The sequence below is a fragment of the Falco biarmicus genome, chromosome 2 (assembly GCF_023638135.1).
Source record: "Falco biarmicus isolate bFalBia1 chromosome 2, bFalBia1.pri, whole genome shotgun sequence".
In the NCBI taxonomy this organism is placed as follows: Eukaryota; Metazoa; Chordata; class Aves; order Falconiformes; family Falconidae; genus Falco; species Falco biarmicus.
The window spans coordinates 30,421,940-30,442,119 of record NC_079289.1 but is presented as its reverse complement, the minus strand read 5'-3'; the positions used below and the strand labels follow the sequence as shown (position 1 = coordinate 30,442,119).

At 48.7% G+C, this 20,180-nt stretch overlaps 2 long non-coding RNA genes across 8 annotated transcripts in view; one reads left to right on the top strand and one right to left on the bottom strand.

Moving 5' to 3' along the window:
- Positions 1-9,154, bottom strand: part of LOC130145249 (uncharacterized) — a 49,295-nt gene extending 40,141 nt beyond the window's left edge. Inside the window, exon 1 of the long non-coding RNA XR_008820439.1 lies at positions 8,819-9,154. This is a non-coding gene — a long non-coding RNA (uncharacterized LOC130145249). The remainder of the gene's footprint in view (positions 1-8,818) is intronic.
- Positions 1-20,180, top strand: part of LOC130145248 (uncharacterized) — a 90,444-nt gene that overhangs the window by 41,701 nt on the left and 28,563 nt on the right. For 6 of the 7 annotated variants that reach the window (XR_008820430.1, XR_008820428.1, XR_008820432.1 and 3 more), the window contains one exon: positions 3,019-3,108. This is a non-coding gene — a long non-coding RNA (uncharacterized LOC130145248). Of the gene's footprint in view, positions 1-3,018; positions 3,109-7,157; positions 7,189-20,180 lie in introns of all 7 variants that reach the window. The other variant, XR_008820429.1, reaches the window with a different exon arrangement.

Here is a 20,180-nt window from a genome sequence, read left to right as displayed (position 1 = left end):
GCCATTAAATTTTCTACCGTAAAATGTAAAAATTAAGAATCAGAAGCTAGTTATACAGAGAAATTAAATAAAAATTGTACAGGCATGAAATAACAATCTGGATAGCAAAAAAATCATACTTTGTAAAGAGGGTATATTTAGTTGAATGAGGGCCCTTAAAATGAAAAATAAAATAAAGTCAGATATAAACCCAGACCAAAACAGACTGCGTAAGACAAAGTCTTTCTGTTTTAAAAGGTAGCTAGAATTGATGATTCAACTCAGAGACACAAACCAATCCACCCCGGCTGCTGATAACATGCACTTGTATTTCTGGGTCCTAAACAAACACAATATGGGCCTTGCAAGTGCTTTAGAAAACCCTGGTTAATAATCAGTTGTCCAGGAGTCCTCTCTGACCCACACAGGCCCTCCTTCGTCTTGGAACAAAACCCCAGCAGCTGTGGCTTAGACGAGCCATCACGGTGCAGTAAGTGCACCCCTTGCCACTGCCTCTGCCGCCCCCCGCTCTCCCACCACCTGGAGCCCGAGAAACCCGGGCCTGCGCCTCACGTTCAGAACAAATTGAAGAAAGATGGGCAGCTGAGTTACCGAGAGCCGCCTCAGAGTAAGGCAGGAGGAGATGACCTAGGGTTAGATGACCCTGACTATCAAGTGTGTTGCCTTGACAAATAGTAATTGCTCGACAATTGCTCTAGGCTTGGAAAACATATGTTATCATGTTCATGCTGTATCCACTGATAGAGATTGTTTTCATTACATGTACTGGATATTTCTAACTGCACTGAACCTACTGATGTGTGAAAACATAGATAAGATTGAACCAGAGGTCTCAAACTTGAAAGTCTAAAACTTGAAAATCTCTCCTTTGTTCAGGTTATTCCTTTTGGCTAGCAGTTTTCTGTCTTTAGTTTAAGAATCAGTCTATGTCCAGCATCTACAGTGGTCTTTGAAATGCCTTTTTTTTTTTTCAATGGTGTCTTTGTTAGAGCTGGAGAAGTTTCAATGAAATAATATCTCAGTTTTGTGCTTGGTGCATGCTATTGTATTAATTATCTCCTTGTATAGGTTTCACCATCAAGGCTGTTGGACACATTAAAGAATACTTCACACATAGCTCGGTATTTAAGGCATATGCAGCTCAGCATTGATTATATATTCTATACACTGTAAGAACTTAAATTTTTTGGTCTGTTCTGTAACAGAACTTCCTTTTCAAATACTGTCTACAGTAACTGTTTCCTCCCCTTTCAGCAAAAGTTTTAGTGATAATATAAATGTGAGCCTCTTTCAGTTGAAAAAGATCATCTTTGAAATGAAGTATTCCTTTTGCTGAAAAGCCATCAAGTCTCTCCCTGAAAGAATGTTGGGTGTTTATGTTTTTTCTTGTACCTTAACACATGTGCACTTAAGCATCAAGAAGCTTCTCAGTGCAAGAAAAGCTGTAGAGAGACCTAAAAGATCATAGGAAAAAAAACTGGGGGGTATAGATTACTAAAATAATTTAAAAAGAAGGAATGGGAGGCAGCATACAATGTATTGCACTCATAGGGGCTCAAGTGGTTCAAGAGGTGTATGCTTGCTGTATTAAAGAAAAGGCAGCAGGAGTCTGTCAGGGGTCAGTACATGATCAGTCATGACCTCAGGGGCACAGAGAGGTAGAATCCTTGTGGCATGATTTGCAAGAGAATATGTGGGCTTTGATTCATTCATTTACACAGCATCAGAAGGTAAACGGGATACTGCTTTCTTATTTGATGAAGGCTTCAGTCATCCAGATCAGCATCTTCCATTAAACTTCTTCTCTTTCTCTCTGTTTTCATGTGCCTCTTGCGTATTTCCAGCAGGCTGTCCCTCCAGAATGATGAATCTTACACATGAGAAAAGGACACTTTTGCTGCTACTTGTAAATTTGTTGTTGTATGACACAACCTGCCATTATTTTAATTGTTGCTTTCAAATGAAGTGTCTGCCAGCCTGTATGATGAAATCATGTGTTACTAACAACTACAACAGTAATACCTAGTTCTAATATATAGCTTTTTATCTATAGATCTTGACCATTTTTTAAGCCAGGAATGAGATATTGTTCCTTTTAAAACTCACAGAGCTCAGGCAGAAGTGGCTGAGGCAAGATTCAACAGCATTTATATCTGCTCATTGCTGGGCCGATGGGCTGATGGTATGCGAACGAGACAGCTCTTCTAGGCTCTGAGTGCCGCTGACACATAGCCCAGCATCTATGCAGTGCTTTGTGCAGGCTCTCCCACTGCACCCAAAACTTCCCCTATTCCAACAGGAGGAGGCTTATGGCTTCCTTCCACAACTCCTGCAGAAGGATCCTTCCCTGGGTGAGATGAGGCTTTTAGTGCTCTGTCCCGGCCAGGTCTTCATATCCAATGTGAAGAGTGTGGAAGACTGGTGCAGATTTCAGTCACTGTAATTTTTGGTTCTTTTATGTAGAGATACGATACAGCATCAGAACTCGCTGGATTAGCTTTTTGACATGTGGTACACCCTGCTAACTAGGCACCTTGCCTCCAGAACTATGAGTTTTATATTTTGAAAGACAAATACACAGGTAAACAAAATGTCACTAAACACTTATTTCATTTTAGACTTTTTATAACCTTAGTATATGTAGCCTTGGGACATCCTGTAAGCATTATTTTGTCTCTTAGGTTCAGTGAGATGTAGGATAGTTTTAGTTGTCCCTATCTAAGAATCAAGAAGCCGTTGGTGGAATTCTGAGTCAGGGACAGGATTAAGGCCCTCATTTGGACTCCCATTCCAAATGTTGGCCAAAACACCATCCATCTTCCACCTTGATACAGATTTAACATCAGCTGTATGACTTAGCCTGAAAGGTCTGTAGGAACAGTAACTAGCAATTGGCACTCAGATGGTGGGACGAAAGAGAGAGCAATTATTCTTTAATGTCTTCATCAATCCAGTTTATTTAAGCACGTTCAGGAAATTATGCTAAGATGCTTAATTTCTTTTTTCATTTATTTACAGGCCTACTTTATCTGTAGTGCTGAGCTGTTGTCATAATTTGGTTTTTATGACTTGCATCAAGCATGAAGCTTTCAAAACCACGTGTCAAAGGTAAGTTAGTTCAGTAATATTCTTATTTGTATACGTCCCTAAAAATAATGTACATTTGCAGGGGAAGTTTTCAGCACTTAATTGAAGGCTTAGCTCTGTTGATCAGCCACAGTCCTGAGTAAAGGATATGGAGCAGTACGCACTCCTGCAGGGAGTTCTGAGAGAGGTTTTCTCCCAGTCCTCTCCAGTACACTGAGGGAGCGCTGGGTACTGCACCAGCTTTTAAAATAGTGCAACCTGATCCTTTCTTTACAGCTCCCAGGATGGGGGTGGGGAGCAAAGGTGAAAGAGTAGCAGGCCAGATCCTCCTTCCCATTTTGGGTCTGGTTTTCTCTGTTGAGTGAAGAGGGCATTAATTGTGCATGACCGCTATGAGACGGGATCCTTTGCTCTCACCCTTCACAGTTCTTGTGACATAGGCCAGGTTTAATCTAGTCTGAGTTAGAAACTAAGTACACTTAGAGGGTTATAATGAGCTTCCCCCTCATTTTCATTTTCCCTCACTGGTATGTAAATCATTGCTTGTAAGGGATAAGGATCTGTGGAGTTACGAAACTGAAGTGATTGCACTAATGTGGAGCTCCTTCTAGTTAGTCTGCAGTGTTTATCGCACTGTTTAGTGTTGTAAAACTAAAATTAAATAAGCCCCAAATCAAAAGAGACTATCTAATATTTCCCTAACCAACTAGTAAAAGGAAAATGGACAAACCAAAGTAAATTACTAAACAGATCTTTACAAAGAAGGATAGACAATGTGCAAGCCAGGAAATGGGTTTGTTGGAGTTTTACTTGTGGGTAGGGATTTAAAAGTTATTTGGATATAGTAGTTCATAGATTTAACTTGGAAAGACTACCAACATTAATATTTAGTCAGTAGTTGTGGCAGCCAATCAGTACACTGTCATACAGTGGAATCTTTGTGAATTTTATTATTTTATAAGAAAGGATGTTCATGCATATACTACATTCAGCCAGAAACAAGGATACTAAGAGTCCTGAAAAAGTACAGTGGTTTCAATACTCCATTTTGCCAGCTAGTGTTGCCTAGTTTTCAGTATATTTATTTTTTACTTCTTCAGGCAGTCTAAAGGGCTTATTTCTCATCTGATGAACAACTACTGATTTCCTAATTTCCATTCATCTTTTATAAAAGATTTATTTGTAGCTGTAATCCATGCTGAGCGCACTTTTTTAGCCTGGGCTGGGCATATCTTGTATACACATTATGTATGCACTGTACAGTAATGCCCCGATTAGCTAATACCATCATACTTATGTAATATTCAGAATGTTAACTGTACATGTAGAAAATATTCATGAAAACTACTACAGTACTTAAAATATTCTGAAAAATATATTACTTTTTATCAAGCACTAATGTCAAATTTGAGAACTGCTCTATCAGACATCCATCAAAGTAGCCAGAAGATAAGACCCAGAATCCAGAAGTAGGTTCAAGAGAAGGAAGTGGGGAAAACAATACTTCTCATTGCCACATACTAGAAATGAAACCTGCACAAAGATTTCTCCAAGAATGCTGTCAGTCTGCAGTTAGAAGGATCATGCCATCGCTGGCTAGCTGCGGGAAGGGAGAGAGAGTTTTCTTTTCTTTCCCACTTTCTGTAAAACACCAGTTACTATAAAAGGATAGCTGGAGCTGTGCTGCTTTCTTCCTGCGCCTCAGGCTCCATTTTTTTATAACTTTTTTTTTTTTCTCCCCCTGTATCTTACCCATTGTGAATAACTACTGCACTTTCCTGCTGTTAATAGTTTTGTCATATGGCTGTAACAATACAGAATGGGCATTTCAGATAACTTAACGAGTTGGGTGCAGACTTCTAAAAAGCAGTAACTGGACTTGCAGTGCTGTTGGTTATGCATGGCTGCTGCTTGTTAAAGTGCTACTGTGCAAAAGCTGAAACACTGGAACTGCCTGCTTGCAGAACCAGGGAGACTCTGCTGTCTGTATTAGTCACGTAAGTTAGTAACACCCTTTACAACTGAAGAGATAGAAATGTGTTTAGAGTTTTAAATGAAAGCTGTAGAAATCCATAGCATAGGCCTTTATGGTCACCAGAGAAAACTGCTTGTTATCATTAGGAATTACGAGGCTAGATTTTTTTAAAAGAACTGGGGGGTGAAGTACAGAATTACATTTTAAAAAATCAAAAAGTATCAGACACCAAATGGGACAGTCAGAATGGTCACAGGTACAGTACTACAGCAGAAGTTGACCGATAATCTTTTTCAAGCATGAAAAGAGAAAGGAATGGTCATTCAGGTAATCATACGCTAAATTACTCACATGTAAATCAGGTAATCAAAAGAAAAGCAGACTTTGGTATATTAATAATAAGCAAGCCTTATTTTTATAAACCCCCCAAAATATTATCTTGTTCTTGCAGACCTGAAAAGTCTTTGTATGGTAACATAAAATTAAATAAAAACTACATACTGTATAAGTTAAAATGCATGTTTCGACCTCCCAGTGAGTTGATACAGTCTCACTTTTCTTTGTACTCTAGTAACTGAACTCTAGTCTCCAATGCTTTTTGATAGTTAAACCAGAGGGGCTTTTAATGTGAGGAGATATGTATGTGTATGTGCATATATATCTGTACCTGCTTCCTTAATGGATTTGTTTAAGACTTACATGTAACACAGAGAAAGTATGCTGCTATTCCATTTGCTGAACACTAATACCTTTACATGTGGGATATTGAATTCATGTTTGTTTATCAGCTCTGGGAGCGTGACAGATCTGCAGAATGACTGATACCAACCTAAAGCTAAAATTTGAGAGCAAAGTGGGTTCGAGGTACACAGAAACTTAGCTTATGGTGATGGGAGTTGTCTTCTGTGCCTCAGTCTGTGAGCCACGTCCCTACCCAAGCTGCTTTTCCAATCCACCCAATACATCTACCCACCTTCTGTTTTCAGAAAACGGACAGTGTTGTGGTTTGCTTTATACTGTTGCCACTTTGATTTCTTTCTGTGACAAGCTCCAGAGCCACAGGAGCAGCCCGGGAGCAGCACTTGCTCTCCAAGCACAGCAGAACTAGGGAGCCCTCCAGGAGCCAGTTACAGCTCTCGGTCACCGGCCAGCCCGTTGCCTGTAGAAGTTAGCACGCTCAAGTTGACATTGATCCCTCAAGGGACTAGCTACCAGCTAAACAAAACTGGAGCACAGGGCTAGCCAAGCATAGATTCTCTGTGACCCCGTGTCAGGACCTGTGATCCTGTTGTAAAAGCCAGCTATGTTACCTCCTTGCCCTCTGAGACTCCCAGGGAATCCCCAAGTAAGTGTGTGTGTGGGAGTTATTTACATCTCCTTCCTGTCTCCGTCCCCATCTTTTGTTGGTTTCTTTGTTTTTTGTAAAAACAAGAGAGGATGGAATACTTTAAAAAGACATATTTGTTCCCTTATGAAGGCTTACTACAACAAAGCCAGAATAATTTGTCCCATTAATTATAGATAATGGAAAATGTGTAAGTACCCGCGTGGTTAAAGAAGTGAGCGTACTGTCATTGACGGCATCATGACTGTTGCGTACAGCCTGGAAAGGCAGATGCATTTGAATTTCACTGGGAGGTTACAATATTTAGAAACCAGGAGACCTATAAAGTCTAACTATTAAATATACGGAGCGCAGAAATGCTCATTTGCTTGTGCAGAGGAAATAGAGCAAAGATACACCACAGCAGAGACAGCTAGCAGGACAAAGGAGATACTATTGACTCATTCCAGACTGCCGACTTAGCAGCTCAACTTTGCTTCCTTTTAACTTTTGTAACAGTAGGAGCTCAAAGCTTCTCAGTCTATTTTCTGCACAAACAGAAACACCCAGACTTCAAAAAGTAATACACTTTGAAGAAACCCAAACCATTAACACATTAGAAACTGTGTGTACTACTAAACAGGGCTTCACGGTTACTTGAATTTTGCAGTGAGCAAATGCTGATGTTTTAGTAATAATTTTACACTGCTGCATTCTGGCAAACAGTTCTTGATAAGTATCGGTTTGTAAAACACTTTTTGTTGTTTTTAGTGTGATTATGGATTTATTGACTTTGCAGTGGGTAAGTACTACTTCAATATTTTTGCAGACTGAGTAAAAAAAATCCCGCTTTTCTCACCCCAGTAGCAAATCACAAGTTTCTAACCCTGTAACGTTACACTGGTACCACTGGGGAAAGCATATGATGTGTGAAATTTAGATTTTGTCCTCGGTGCTTAAATCTATTTCAATAATAATAATAATAATAATAATAATAATAATGGGTTTATCGTCTACTCTGAGCAACAAAGTGCTCAAGGCCATCACTCTGACAGCTCCTGCGTTGTGCCAGACCCCTCCAGGAGCAGGACACCGGTCCCCTGGGGTACCAGCTTGCTCCCGGGGGGTGCACGAGGCTGGGGACAGCGCACGAACCCCACGGGTACCCCAGGTTTACACACACCCCTAAGAAATCGCTTCTCCAAGGCGCAGAACGATGCGCATAGAACGTCACCAAACGTCATAAACGCACATTAAGCGGCACCACGTAACGCAGTACTGGAGCAGCGAACACGTTGAATTTAAGTTTCGAAGTATTTAAACCCTGGGTTCGGCTTGTCCCCCCCACCCCCCTCCTCCCCCCGCGGAACGGCTCGCGGCCCCGCTCCCCGCGCGGCGTGGAAGGCGGGGGGGAAGGCGGGCGGGGCGCCCATGTTCTGCCTTGTCGCCCCCCCCCCCCCCCGTTGGTGCGACGGGCTGTCACTCAGGCGACGTCACAATACGCCTGTGTGAGCGCTGTAAACACTCGGGCGGGCGTGTGTGTGTGAGTGACGCGGGGGCGCGCCTCCGCCCCCCCCCGGCTCGGGCTTGCGCTCGAGCAGGGGGAGTGAGGGAGGGGGGAGGCGCGCCCCCGCTTGTTTCCCTGCGCGCATGGTAGCGGCACGAAAGGTAGCATCACTGGAGCAAGGGATGATGTAATTCTCCCTCCGGCCAGTAACTGCCTGCGCTTGCACCGATCCGATCGGCAAAAGGGAGGGGGGGGGTGTAAGGGGGGTGTTTTACGCGTGATCGTATCAGAATCTCCTGACCGCGCACCCCCCTTTTTAAATCCCGCTCCGTTTATCCCCCCCCCCCCCCCTTCCCCCCGCCCGGGGCACGGAGGAGGGAAGGGGGGAGGGGGAAGGGGTGGGGGAGCCCCGCGTCGTGTGTGCAGGGTAAACACGCCGGTGAGCGCTGCGCCGAGCGGTAAACAAGTCTAAGGTGCCCTCCGCCGCACGACAACTTGCTGCGGGCGGGGTGTCCGTCCCCGTCCCCCCCCCCCCCGCATACACAAGCGCACACACACACACTTCCCCCTAACAAAAGCCCGTTTAATATCAGCGTCAGCTTTTGTTCGGCGAGCAGTGGCAACCGTCCCCTCTTCCCGGTCACCTTATTTTACCGGTGTGCGTGTCTGTCGTCCCCCCCGCCCTTCGTCCAAATCCACGGGTCCCCTACGCCCCGTTCCCCCGTGCGCGCATCCCCACTCGCTCCGTGGTGCTGCTCCCCTCCCCTTCCCCCGCGCTAAGCGCCTGCGACCCCCGGACCCGGAGCACCAGGTCCCTCCTGCCCGCTCTCTGGAGCAGCAGGCAGGTAGGCGAGCAGGCAGCTGTGTCGTTCCGTGTCCCGTCCCCCCCCCCCCGTAGAAAAGGCAGTAGCTAAATGTCACTTACTGTCAGAAGAGGAGGGAGGGGGAAGCCCTTCTCTCGGTGCAAAAGCAAAATAGCCACTCGCAGGACGTTGCTAGCATAGGAGGCAGCGAGGAAAAAAAAAATAATCTTCCAGTAGCGGGGGGAGGGGGAGGATTCGCCTTTTAACCGGAGAAAAATAAAATAAAAAATAACCGTGTGTGTCCCGTCCCCCCCCCGGTTGCCTTTTTTGTGCAGTTTCAGCAAAGCTGCGAGGAAGTTGGTCCTTTTGTTCCACTATTTATAGATTGCGTCAACATTGCGAAAAGGAGAAGGCGGAGCGGTGGCACTTACTCCTCGCCGAGGGGTGGTGGTGGTGGAAGATATCGGGGTGGAGGGGCGGGGCGGGGGGGGTGGGGGACGGAACGGGACACGACGGGGGGGACGGGGACATACAAGCGACCTCAGCGCTCACCCCACCCGCCGCCGCTCCGAGCACGGGGGGAACCGGGCGGTGCGGCGGCGGCGGGGAGAACCGCGCCGCTTCCCCGCCCGGCTGCCGCCGCACAGCACCGCCCGGCGGGCAGCGAGGCGAGGCGCGCCGAACCGAGCGGCGGGGCCCGGGCCCGCCGCTCGGTTCGGCGCGCCTCGCCTCGCCGGTACCGTCCACCTCCATACCCCCGTCGTGAGTCCATCCCCCGGTCAAACTTGTTGCGACCCCTCGGTTGGGAGCTCCGAGGGCAGGTGCAACGCACCGTGCAGCCCTCGGTTTTCTTTCCGAGGGAGCCGAAGGGTTAATTTGGGGAGCCGAAGGGAAAACATATTAAGACCCGGGGGGGGTGGGGGGTGGGGGGTGTCGTGAAAGTTAGAAGTCTCATCGCCACGCGAGAAGGTTGGGGGGGGGAAGCCGACCGGCGCTTTTCTGGCCGAAGGCCAATGTTTCTAAACTGAATGTAAACAAAGAAAACTGCAAACACCGGAGGAGGCCTTCCACCGCCGCCAAGGCTGGGGAACGTGTTCCCAAACGGGTGCCGAGCTTTGCCCACCCTCCCCCACCCCACCCCCGTTTCCCTCCCCGTCCTGAGCGCCCACGGCCATCCCGGCCACCGCCCTCGGGTGCCGCGGGACGGGGGGAGCCTTCCGCCGGCGGGGACGGCGCAGGGTAGCAAGCCTCAAAAAAAAAAAAAACACCACCCAACCAAAAACCACCACCTTTTTTTCTTTCTTTTTAACTCATTTGTTGTATTTTTTCTTTTTCTTTTTTTTTTTTTTTTTTTTTTCTGAGACCAATGGCTCGCCCCTCCCGCCCCGGGAGGCAGAGCCGCCGTGCCCCGGGCGGGCGGAGGCCGGGACCGGGCTTGCCCGAGCCTGCCGGGCGCTCCCGGCTCCGGCCTCGGGGCTCCGTGGAGCTTCTGGTGTTGATGCTTCCAGCACGCTCGGGGAAGCATTCACGGGACTCCTGCTCCGTTGGCAAAAACCTTCTATGTTTAGACGGGGAAATCCTCGCTTGCTAGCTCGCAGGCCGGCGGGCTGTCACCGCGGCGTTAGAGAGGAGCTGGAGGGAAGAAGGAAGGCTGGAGGCGTGCGTGACCGTGACACCGGTGTCGCGATCGCCCCACGAACCCCCGTGATGGACACGTGGGCGATGCGTGCGCTCAGCAGAAATACAACCGTCGGACCGGGCGAGGTTTGGATTTTCCGCCGCCCCCCCCCCCCGCTCCTTGCTTTCGTGATATCTATGGGCGGATGATTTCTCCTCTTAGTTATGCTTCGTGACAACGGATGCCTTCCTGATGATGATTTTCTGGGGGAGAGTGCGAGTCCCTCGGAACTCTCGCCCTCCCGCCCCGCCCCAGCCCACGCACTGCCCCGCTGGCTGCGGCGCGGCGCCGGGCAGCGGGGAGCGCAGGTAATGGTGGGGCAAAGCTCCGAGTGAATAAAATAAAATCCGTTCGTGTGGTTCCTTTCTTGAAGCGTCCCCCCATCCCGGGCTTTCCATCTCCTCTGCAACTTTATGCTTCGCAGCAAAGCCGCCGTCCCACTTCGCTGCTCTTGCGCCAGAGCACGACGCTTGCTCATCCTCCGTGAGTTCTCCTTGGGGACTGCGGCTACTCTTTTCCAGCTCTGCTATGGTTAACAATAAATAAATTAAAAAAAAAAAAAGGAAAAAAATAACGAAAATCACCTAGTTCGAAGGCGGACAGTGTTCAGTGTCACTCAAAAGACGGATCGTCTTTTGCGTACAAAACCCGTGGCAAAAGTGAACTCTTAATAGACCTTGAACTGATGGTGTAAAAATGGACTGGTGGTGGAAAGTAGTAAGTAGTGTTAATGAAGAATAGATCCGAACTATGAACCGTGAATAAGCCTTCCTGGAAAGAACTGAACGGAACAGAGAGTAGGTAGGCAATTCGCTTGCTGCTTCTCTGCAAATTTAGAAGAAAATGGGAGTGTGGCACAAGTTTGTATTTTTTTTTAAACACGCCTCTGAGAAAAAAAAGAAAAAAACAACCCAAAACCAAAACCACAACCCCCCGAAAGTAGCGTTGTGATGGAAATGGCGAGGGACGGTACAAGCGAGGGGGGAGAGGTGTGAGTCCCCGGGCGCCTGTATGCCCGCCCCGGGCACTGCCCGCCCGCTCGGAGCCGGGGGCTGAACCTCGCCGAAAGCCTTGGCGGTCAGAAATGTTGCAACAGCGCTTTGGAAGTCTCTAAAGAAAAGCTGAATTGTTCGAACTTAGGTAACCTAAGGAAACTCGTTATGACCTACATTGCTTCTCTGAGTCAGCAGCCCCAGCCCCGGCGGGGCCGTCCGCGCTGCCGCCGCCACCGCGCACCCCGCGGGCGGGGCCGCCCCCCCGCCGCCGCCCGGGCTCGCTGCTTCCCGGGTTTACAAATAAATTTGCCTGGATCGAGACGGTTTCACTTCTGCCGTCAGGAATGCCTCCGCGTTTTGAGTGTTGTTTTTTTTTGGTTTTTTTTTTTTAAACTTTCCCCGGACAGAACAGTGTGCCTGCTTCGGTGGTGGTTTACCGGCTGGTTTGTGAGGGGGAAAGATAATATAAGCGGAGGACAAGGTTTGGTTTCTTTTTTTTCAAGTTTTTAAGAGCTGTACTTTATTTTCCAAAGGGTTACCGATTGTTTCCCGCACCGGGCAATAGATGCCTTATAGGGAAAAGTTACTATGTGTTGCACACTGCTTTGCTCTGAAGATAGACAAAGAAACTCTGAAGTTCCTATCAAAAGCCTACCAAACAGCTTTCCTTATTCCTTCTGTAATGTAGTATAAAGTAGCAACGATTAAGCTCCACATGTCCACTCTCAAGACTCACAGTTTAATCCAGTCTGCGGCGAGCTCGGACAGATACACCGAGCTTTTATTAAACGCAGGGTCAGCATCAGGGAAAGAACCAAGGATGTTTTAACATCTTAACGTAAACTGTGCGCAAAGTTACCGCATCACCCCGGCGGGACGAGGGACTGGGAAAATCATCCGGTCAGCTGTCTTTTATATTGTAAACGACGAACGAGTCGAAATGAAATGACCTCAAAAGCCGCTCCCCCTCAGTTCTCATTTCGTATTTACCGACACGCCGTTGACATCAGCAGGCAAACTGAAACGACAAAATTCAGCTCCAAATGCCTGGATTTGCTGGGCAGGCGTTTTACCGGGTTTGCACACCGCTCCGAGCGCTGCTTTTGGCATTATTGTTATTATTAGTGATACCTTTTAGCAAACTTTTAAGATTTTATTGGCCAAGTACGGCAACTCACTGCGTTTCAAATTAGGGTGGAGGCATCGAATCCAATTTCCTTTACGTTTTAAAAGAAACTTTCACAGCAGTGGTGGGGAGTTGATTTGATGCTCTTTACTAACAACTTTCAGCAGCTCTGCGTTTCCTGCAATAGTGACATTTCAGCCTCCCTTCTTAAGAAACCAGCGGAATTCGGAGATAGCCATCGACAGCAGCTCCCCGTGCCCCTAAGCAGGGAGGGGGGGCAGGAAAACGCCGGCTCTGATTTTGGGGGTCGGGGAAGGGTTGTTTCTCGGTGGGGAGGTGGCACATCTCCAAGCCCCGTCCCTACCAGATGTCTTTGCAGCTGGACACGCGGGGACGTCCCCGCTGCCTCACGGTGGGGATGAGCCACGGTGGCGCAGCCACCTCCGGCCCCGCGCTAGGCGGGTGCTGCCAGCCACCGCCAAGTCAAGTCAAACGCCGTCGCCTGCCGGATTTTTTTTTCTTTCTTTTTTTTTTTTTTTTTTTTTCCGAAGAACCCCCAAAATTCCCCCGTGGTGTCACGGAAAGAGTTCGGCGGTAACCGCCACTTCAGAGCTCTCCTTGCTCACCAGCCCTAAACGTCAAAGGCAGGCGAGAAGGCATTTGTGCTTAGGGGAAAAAAAAATATCATCAGCTATAGCTGGGGAGGAGAGGGGTGTGAGGGAGAAGGGGGTGAGAAGGGTTTTGGCTGTGCCGGGGCTGACACGGTCCGTCTCCACTTCCAGCGAAGCGGGAGCGACTCCCTTCCCCGGCGACCTGCTGGGAGCTCGCCGGGAGCCCCGCGGCTTCCCCGGGCTGGTGCCCCCGGGCTCTGCGGGGCAGCGCCGGGACTCGCCGACCTCCCCGCGCCCCTCGCCCCGGCGGCTCCGGAGGGCTTGGGCAGCCCGGCGGGGGCCGGGGGCGGGCGGTGGGGCCCCCTCCGTGCCCCCAGGTCGCTCTCCGTGCCGTCCAGCCCACAGAATGGGCTCGAAAAGCGAGATTTTGGGAAACCTGTAGAGGGAATGGTCGTGATCTGCGCGTCAAAGCGAAGTTGAAGGACCAGCAGCCGCAGTTAATACCGGTCACTTCTACCGAGATTTTGGGGCTTTTTTTTTTTTTTCGGTCTGGAAACTTTTTTTGGGTGTGTCTAGAGCTGCGTAATTTCGTAATTATTTTTTCAGACACCGTTGTCTATATCCAGCGTGTGCGACCAGGTTGTTAAAGACGGGATGATTTTTGCTCCTACCAGCTGGATCTCTGCACGGTTTAATTAACCCCTTGTGCCTCGTCACGTTTCTTTTACCGAACAAACTGTCAGGGCAGCCGGCGGTCAGCTCAGTACTGCTCTGTATTGCAGGACTGAAAAGGTACGATGCAATGTGTGCAGAATGATTGTAGCCTTTCAGGATGTTACCGAGGTTAAATGAAAGTCCCGGGACGGTAAGAGCGACAAAATGGTAGCTGTCCAAGAACAAAATCGTTATTTTTAATTGAGTCGAGGTTTGGTGTGGTGGTTTTCAGTTTGGTTTTTTTTGGTTTTGTTTTTTTGGTTTTTTTCCTTTCTTTTTTTCTTCCCTAGCGTAGCTGGAAAGTGTCTTTGTTCTGTGTAAATTAATGGAGGCTTTAAAACGTGCTTGTTACGATTGACTGCCGGGAGGGTATATACAGCGAATAATGACAGCCCTTAGCGAAAGAAATACAGTAACCTGGTTTTGGATAGCGGTGTCCCAGCGACGACTTGTCTTTTCCTGTGGTTTTTCCCTATTTTTTCTCTCTCTCTCTTACTTTTTTCTTTTTCTTTTTTTAAACTGTAATTATTGCAGAGCTGTGTCCAGGAGCATGGAGTGTCATTTCAGAAATGCCCTCCCCGTGGCTCCCGAGCCGCCCCTGGCCGAAGAGGGGCTGCGGGACACCGCGGCCGGGTCATGGGGAGCTCGCTTCTCTCCAGCCGCAAATATTAAGTTTCTCCCCTTTTTCGTTCCCCAGTCCAAAGATTTGGCTGATAAAAACTAAATCTCTGTATGACGGCTCGTTTTCGTGCCAGGCTCAACATCCAGCTCATCCCCTCGATGTCAGGTTTCTCAGCGTCTCGTTGTCCCGTTTTCGGACACCCTTTTCCTCGGAGATGTCTCCAAGCCCAGATTTTTATATGTTCCCCCCCGCCCCCCTCCCCCTCCCCCAGCGGCACCGGGGCTACCGGTTTCGTCTCTTGTCAAACTTCGCGGAGATTTAGTGTAAGTTCAGGTAGTTTGAACTCTACAGACGACTGTGTTATCTTATTTGTAATAATTAAATTAAGCAATTTTGAGTCTCGTCGTTAAAAATACCAAATGCAAATACTCAGCACCTTGGGTGTCTGCTGGTACTTTTATTTCTCTCGGCATATAAGGAGTTATTTAACGTATAGAAAGAAGCAAAGAATCACCTCCTTTTAGCAGAAGGTCAAACGGTGCAATTAAGCGATAAAGTTCAGAGGGTCGGGGAAAGCTGGAATATCGCTGTAAAAAAGCAGTAACAACTGGTTGTGTTTTTTAAAAATGTAATCGCCTTTTGGACTTGAGGTAGCTGCTGCTTCTCGGTTATTCACTCGTCCGAGATGCTGAGGGGTCCGATCCTGCTCCCGGGACAGCGGTCGGTGGCGGGGCCGGGTGCCGGCAGGGGGTCCTGGCACTGCGGCCGTGGCGGTGCTCAGCCCTGGGTCAGGCGAAGCGGGGTGGAGAGCGGCTGGCAGCCCGCTGCAGATCTGCTTCCCAGGCTAGTTTTGGCTTCCGAGAAAATGAGCAGTTACTGTAAAATGTTCACATTGCTGGGATGGAAACTTTTCGGTGTGTTGGAAATACATGAAGACAGAAACGACGATGACAGCGCCTCGAGGAGTAACTTCTGACCCCCTGAAAAGCAAGAAGAACTTTCAGGACCTGCTAGTTAATGACAGTCATTTCCATCCCACTCCTCTGAAACCAAAACGTGTGCGTTTGGGGGAATTTCGGACTTTCGGTCACGCCGGGAGAGCGGGAGCTCCCCTCCAGCCGCCGCCCGGCCGCGGTGCGCCGGACCGCCGAGCCGCCGTCTGCATCGCCCGCAGGTTGCCCCGCGGGGCAGGGGACGAGCGTCCCGGCAGCCGGGGCTCCCCGCGGCCGGTATTCGTTTTGCCTCGCTCCCCCCGTGCCCCTTGGCCGCCCGGTGCCTGGCAGAGGGACCGGGCACCGCCGGGTGCTGCGCCGCCACCCGCTGCCACCTGCGCTGCGCTCCCCAGCCGGGACGAGCCGGGTCTGCAGGGCTGCAGTGCTTTCGAGTCATTAGTGCTTCTTAGGTGGGTTATTGTTTGTTTGTTTTAATTTTTTTTTTAATTGTTTCTCTTCACCAGCCTCTTATTTTGTTCTCGCAAACACTAGAGCCAGCGAAGGCAGCGGGCGTGCAGGCACTGCGGCAGCCCGGAGATCTCGCTTGTCTCCCCCTCCCCTCCAAAACGCTGCAGCTGAAGTGCTGGCAGTGTGGTGATTCGTCTCCAGCTGCTGCCGCTGGTCAGTATTTACCGCCAGTCATTTATCTCCCGGGTTCAGCTTATTATTCTTTTCCTTTTCCGGGAGGAAAATGCAAAATAAATTTGTGTTCGGCCATTTTCTGCAAACTTGACACCCCGAGCTGCGGTTTTGTCTGTGCTCGGACTTCCCCGGGGCGAGCCGAAGCGTTTCCCTGCGCTCGGTAACTCTGCAAACACTGCAGCTGGGCTGCAAAGCAACTCGTGGGTCCTGTCGGCAGAATCCCCGGCTCCTTTTCCCGTCTCTGTCTCTGTGGCAGTGGCCGTGGGCTGTCCCGGGGCACGCCTAACCCTTCCCGCGGCCCTGGGACTGTCACCCAAGGGATGCCCTCGCCGAGTCCCTCCGTTTCGTGCCGCCTGGCTGGTACCCGGAGGGCCACCCTCGCTTTAAGGCAACGCGGGGGCCCAGCGGGAGGAAGATGGGTACTGGCGGAGGAGCCGGGACAGTGCTGGTACTATGCTGGGACAGTCTGCGATTCTGCTGGGACAATCTGCGATTCTGCTGGAAAAGTCTGGGACAGCCTTACTGCGCTCCGGCAAGCGCTGGGATGGTTGGGGTGGTGCTGGGACTGTCCTGGGACAGTGTGGGACTGTCGTGGGACAGGTGGGATAGTGCTGGGACAAAGCTGGGGCAGGCTGGGACTGCCCTGACACCGTCTGCGACGGTGCTGGAAGAACTGGGACAGTCTGGGACAGTTAGGATAGTCCTGGGACTGTGCTGGGGCAGTGCTGGGACAATTAGGACGGTGCTGGAAGGACCTGGGATAGTGCTGGGACTGTGCTGGCACAACGCTGGAACAGTCAGGATAGCGGCTGGGCTGTCCTGGGGCAGGACAGCGCCGGGACGGTCTGGGGCAGCGCTGGGCCGGCTGGCGGAGCGCAGCGCGGGCGGAGGGAGCTGCCGGCGGGCACGGCCGCACCGGGGGCCGGGCCGCGTAGGGCTGAGCCTCGGCCTCCGCCCGCCCGCTCCCCGCGGAGAGGGCAGCGGGGCACCCGCGACCCGGCCCCGGCCCCGGCCCGCCTCGCCCCCTGGGCGGCCGGTGGGTGCGGGGAAGGGCCGGCCGGCGGGAGGGCTGCCGGGGCTGGGCACGGCCAGCCGCCGCCCTGCCCCCGCTCCGCTACCGCGGGGCTCCCCCAGCCCTTCCGTCTGACAGGCACAGTCCAGCCCAGAGCTCCGAGGGCGGCTGAAAACGTCAGCCCCTTCAGGCTTCCCACGGCCGCGCCCGATGCACCTCGTGGTTTCCCTCCCTCCGTTCTGGGGGGTCCTCGGTCCGCCCATAGGGGTCCCTCGGAGCAGCACCACCAGCTCGGTGGCGACCCGAAATACTCCTGCTAACAGACCTCATCCCACCCGTGCCTTTGTGCTGGCAGAATCGGGCCCATTTCTGGAAACTAAAGGGCAAAATAATAAAAATAACACCTGCCACAAACTTATTTTTTAAATAATTTTTTCAAAAGTAGAGTTGCTTGTGCCTCAGCCGTGGCCTTTTAGAGCTCCCAAGCAAGCTGAAAGCTGCTGGAGTGCCTTGTGTATCTGTGAGTGTGGAACATTACTTCCAGGAGAATAGTTTAGACTTATTAAATAGAGCTATACATAGAGTTATATCAAAGACATCAATACTCATCTATTGAAACTGAAAATTATTTGCACTCTGAAATACTGATGGCTCTGAAAAGATACTTTCTTCATTACTTTTGCTTAGAGATATAAAATGCAGTTCGTTCTCCGCTGTGTGCATTTAGTGGACAAAATTCATTAAAGATGTGTGTTTTGTACAATCCCACGGGACAACTTTAATCGCCGGTGAAATTTTATTTGACTTTGCAATGTAACAGTGGGGATTTGACTCATCAAGATGTAAATTAAGAGTAAATAGAGGGAAAAAAGGTTTCTCTGCATACATCTGAATGTATATTTCCTCATTATAATATATTAATTAATATTGCTTCTCAGTCATGAATTAGTAAGTGCTCTAGAGGGAATTCAGGGAAGACTAACCGAAATGATTAGTGTACTACAGGACTAATGTATGGAGAAAATTTGTTCAATATCTATAAGGTGCATCTGCATAGATAGAAATGAAAGTAGTTTGGGCAGTGAGACGTATGTGTTTGTGGCTGGGGGGGATCCGCAGTGTGCAAATGTAACAGTACTGCTGCTGCTGAAGTGCTCGCTCATACCAGCGATGCTCAGTGCTTAAGGATGGTCCTGGGTTCCAGCCTAGAATTCAAACTGGTTTTCAGTTCTTGCTTCAAGGCATGCAATGTGATTTCAGAAGCTTCACATGCCTGGCCTGTTTTGTCACCTAGCTCCATGTGACTTCATGTGCAACTAGGTATTTGTCACTCTGCTGAGAGTCCAGATTTTCTCACTTATTTCACAGCAAAATGGAACACTTGATTTGGGGCTTTGCATGCTTACCTTGGAGGCTAGGTCCCTGAAGTCTGGCTATGGTAGCATCTAGCTTATAGGTACTGTACCAGTTATGTCTCTTTTTCCTTATATTGCATTCTTCCCCACAAAGAAACAAAAAGGTGTTGGGGAAAACATCTGTCGGAGAAGACTGTGTCCTTAGAATTAGCATTTCTTCACTTTAATAAGTACTTTTTTTTTTTTTTTTCTTTAAATCAGCTGTTACACCCTGTTCTTGTTTGTATGTTGCCTACTTGGCTTCCGAGCTTACTTGGGTAAGGTCATTTTTGGTGAGTCCAGAAACCATCAAACTCATTATAGCAGTTCTCTACACTGACTTACAGTGATTATGGAGACTTGTAAGCATGCTATGTCATAGCCATGATGGCCTAAGGATGTAAGCAAGACAGATAAAAATTCTAAAATGTTATGAAAAGATATCTTGTTAGTTATTAAAAACACGTCAGTGTAAAATGATATTCAGAAAGTATTTGCTCATCACGGAAGAGTTACCTTATTTTAGTAAATGCACCTTGGTTTTTATTACAGTTCAAGTGAGTGGCTCAACTATGTGTGATGCTCCAAAACCTGTAACTAAGTTAACACAATCGACACATCTTTCCACGTGTAACGCACAACCATTTCTAGTACACATCGGCTATCTCTGATACAGATTTCAGGAAACAGACCAGCAACATGTAATTCACTGCCCAGAAGTATGTTTAGTTCAGAAGCTTTGGCAAAGTTTTCCACACAGGACTCTCACCCACCTGAAAACATCCTGAATTAATTGGTGCTTGGGTTGCTCAGATAGGACCATAGGCCTGGATTCCCAAATGTCATCTGGGATCCTTGGGCATCTGACTCCTGTTTAAATATTTCTTGTTGGATAGTAGGAGGTAACTATCTGAGTAGCTTTAGAATTTGAGCCTCTTTCTTTTTTCTTAGGCATTACACCAAAGATCTCTCATTGCACCTGTAAATGTACATTACTAGAAAGTAATCCTGGACAAGAATGTCCTGCTCTAATGAGGGGATTTCAGCTGTTCTGGACTAGTGTGCTGCACTGCACTGTTAGGGAACTGAGCTCCATTTTGTAACTGGCAGGAGGTGAGAGTATTGTAGAAGTAAATCTCTTAGTTCCTGAGGACAGGAGAGAAGCATCAGTCTGTTGAAAAGGTACTTAGAGCCTCCAAGGTTAATCCCATACAACTTCATTTGGAAGGAAAAAGAAGAAATCTCATAAACAGTGGAAGAAAGTGTGGGAGGGGGAAAGTGAAGAAAAGTGGGGTGGGAGGGCACAGCAAGAATGAGGAGAAGGAGGCACGTGCCTGACGTGTGCAGGTCATCTATAGATCAATATATAACCGGACAACTTTAATAGTGCTCTCAAAACTCAGATTAATGTAACAAAAGAAAGAATCATAGCTGAGGGTTATTCTCACAAGTATGAGTAGGTGGAATTTTTATGCTTGTCTCAGTAGAAACTAGTTTCAGCTGTACCACAGCCCTTCACTAATGCGATGCCACTCAAGAGGGACTTATCTGAGAGCAGTTACTATTTCTTTATAATAATTTTGAGGAAGAGATGACTTTTCACTGTTGTCATAATTAAAATAGTTATTTTCATTACATGTATTAATTCATTTCTAGATTTGGATGGAGGAGCAGGTACAATATATAACATACATCTGA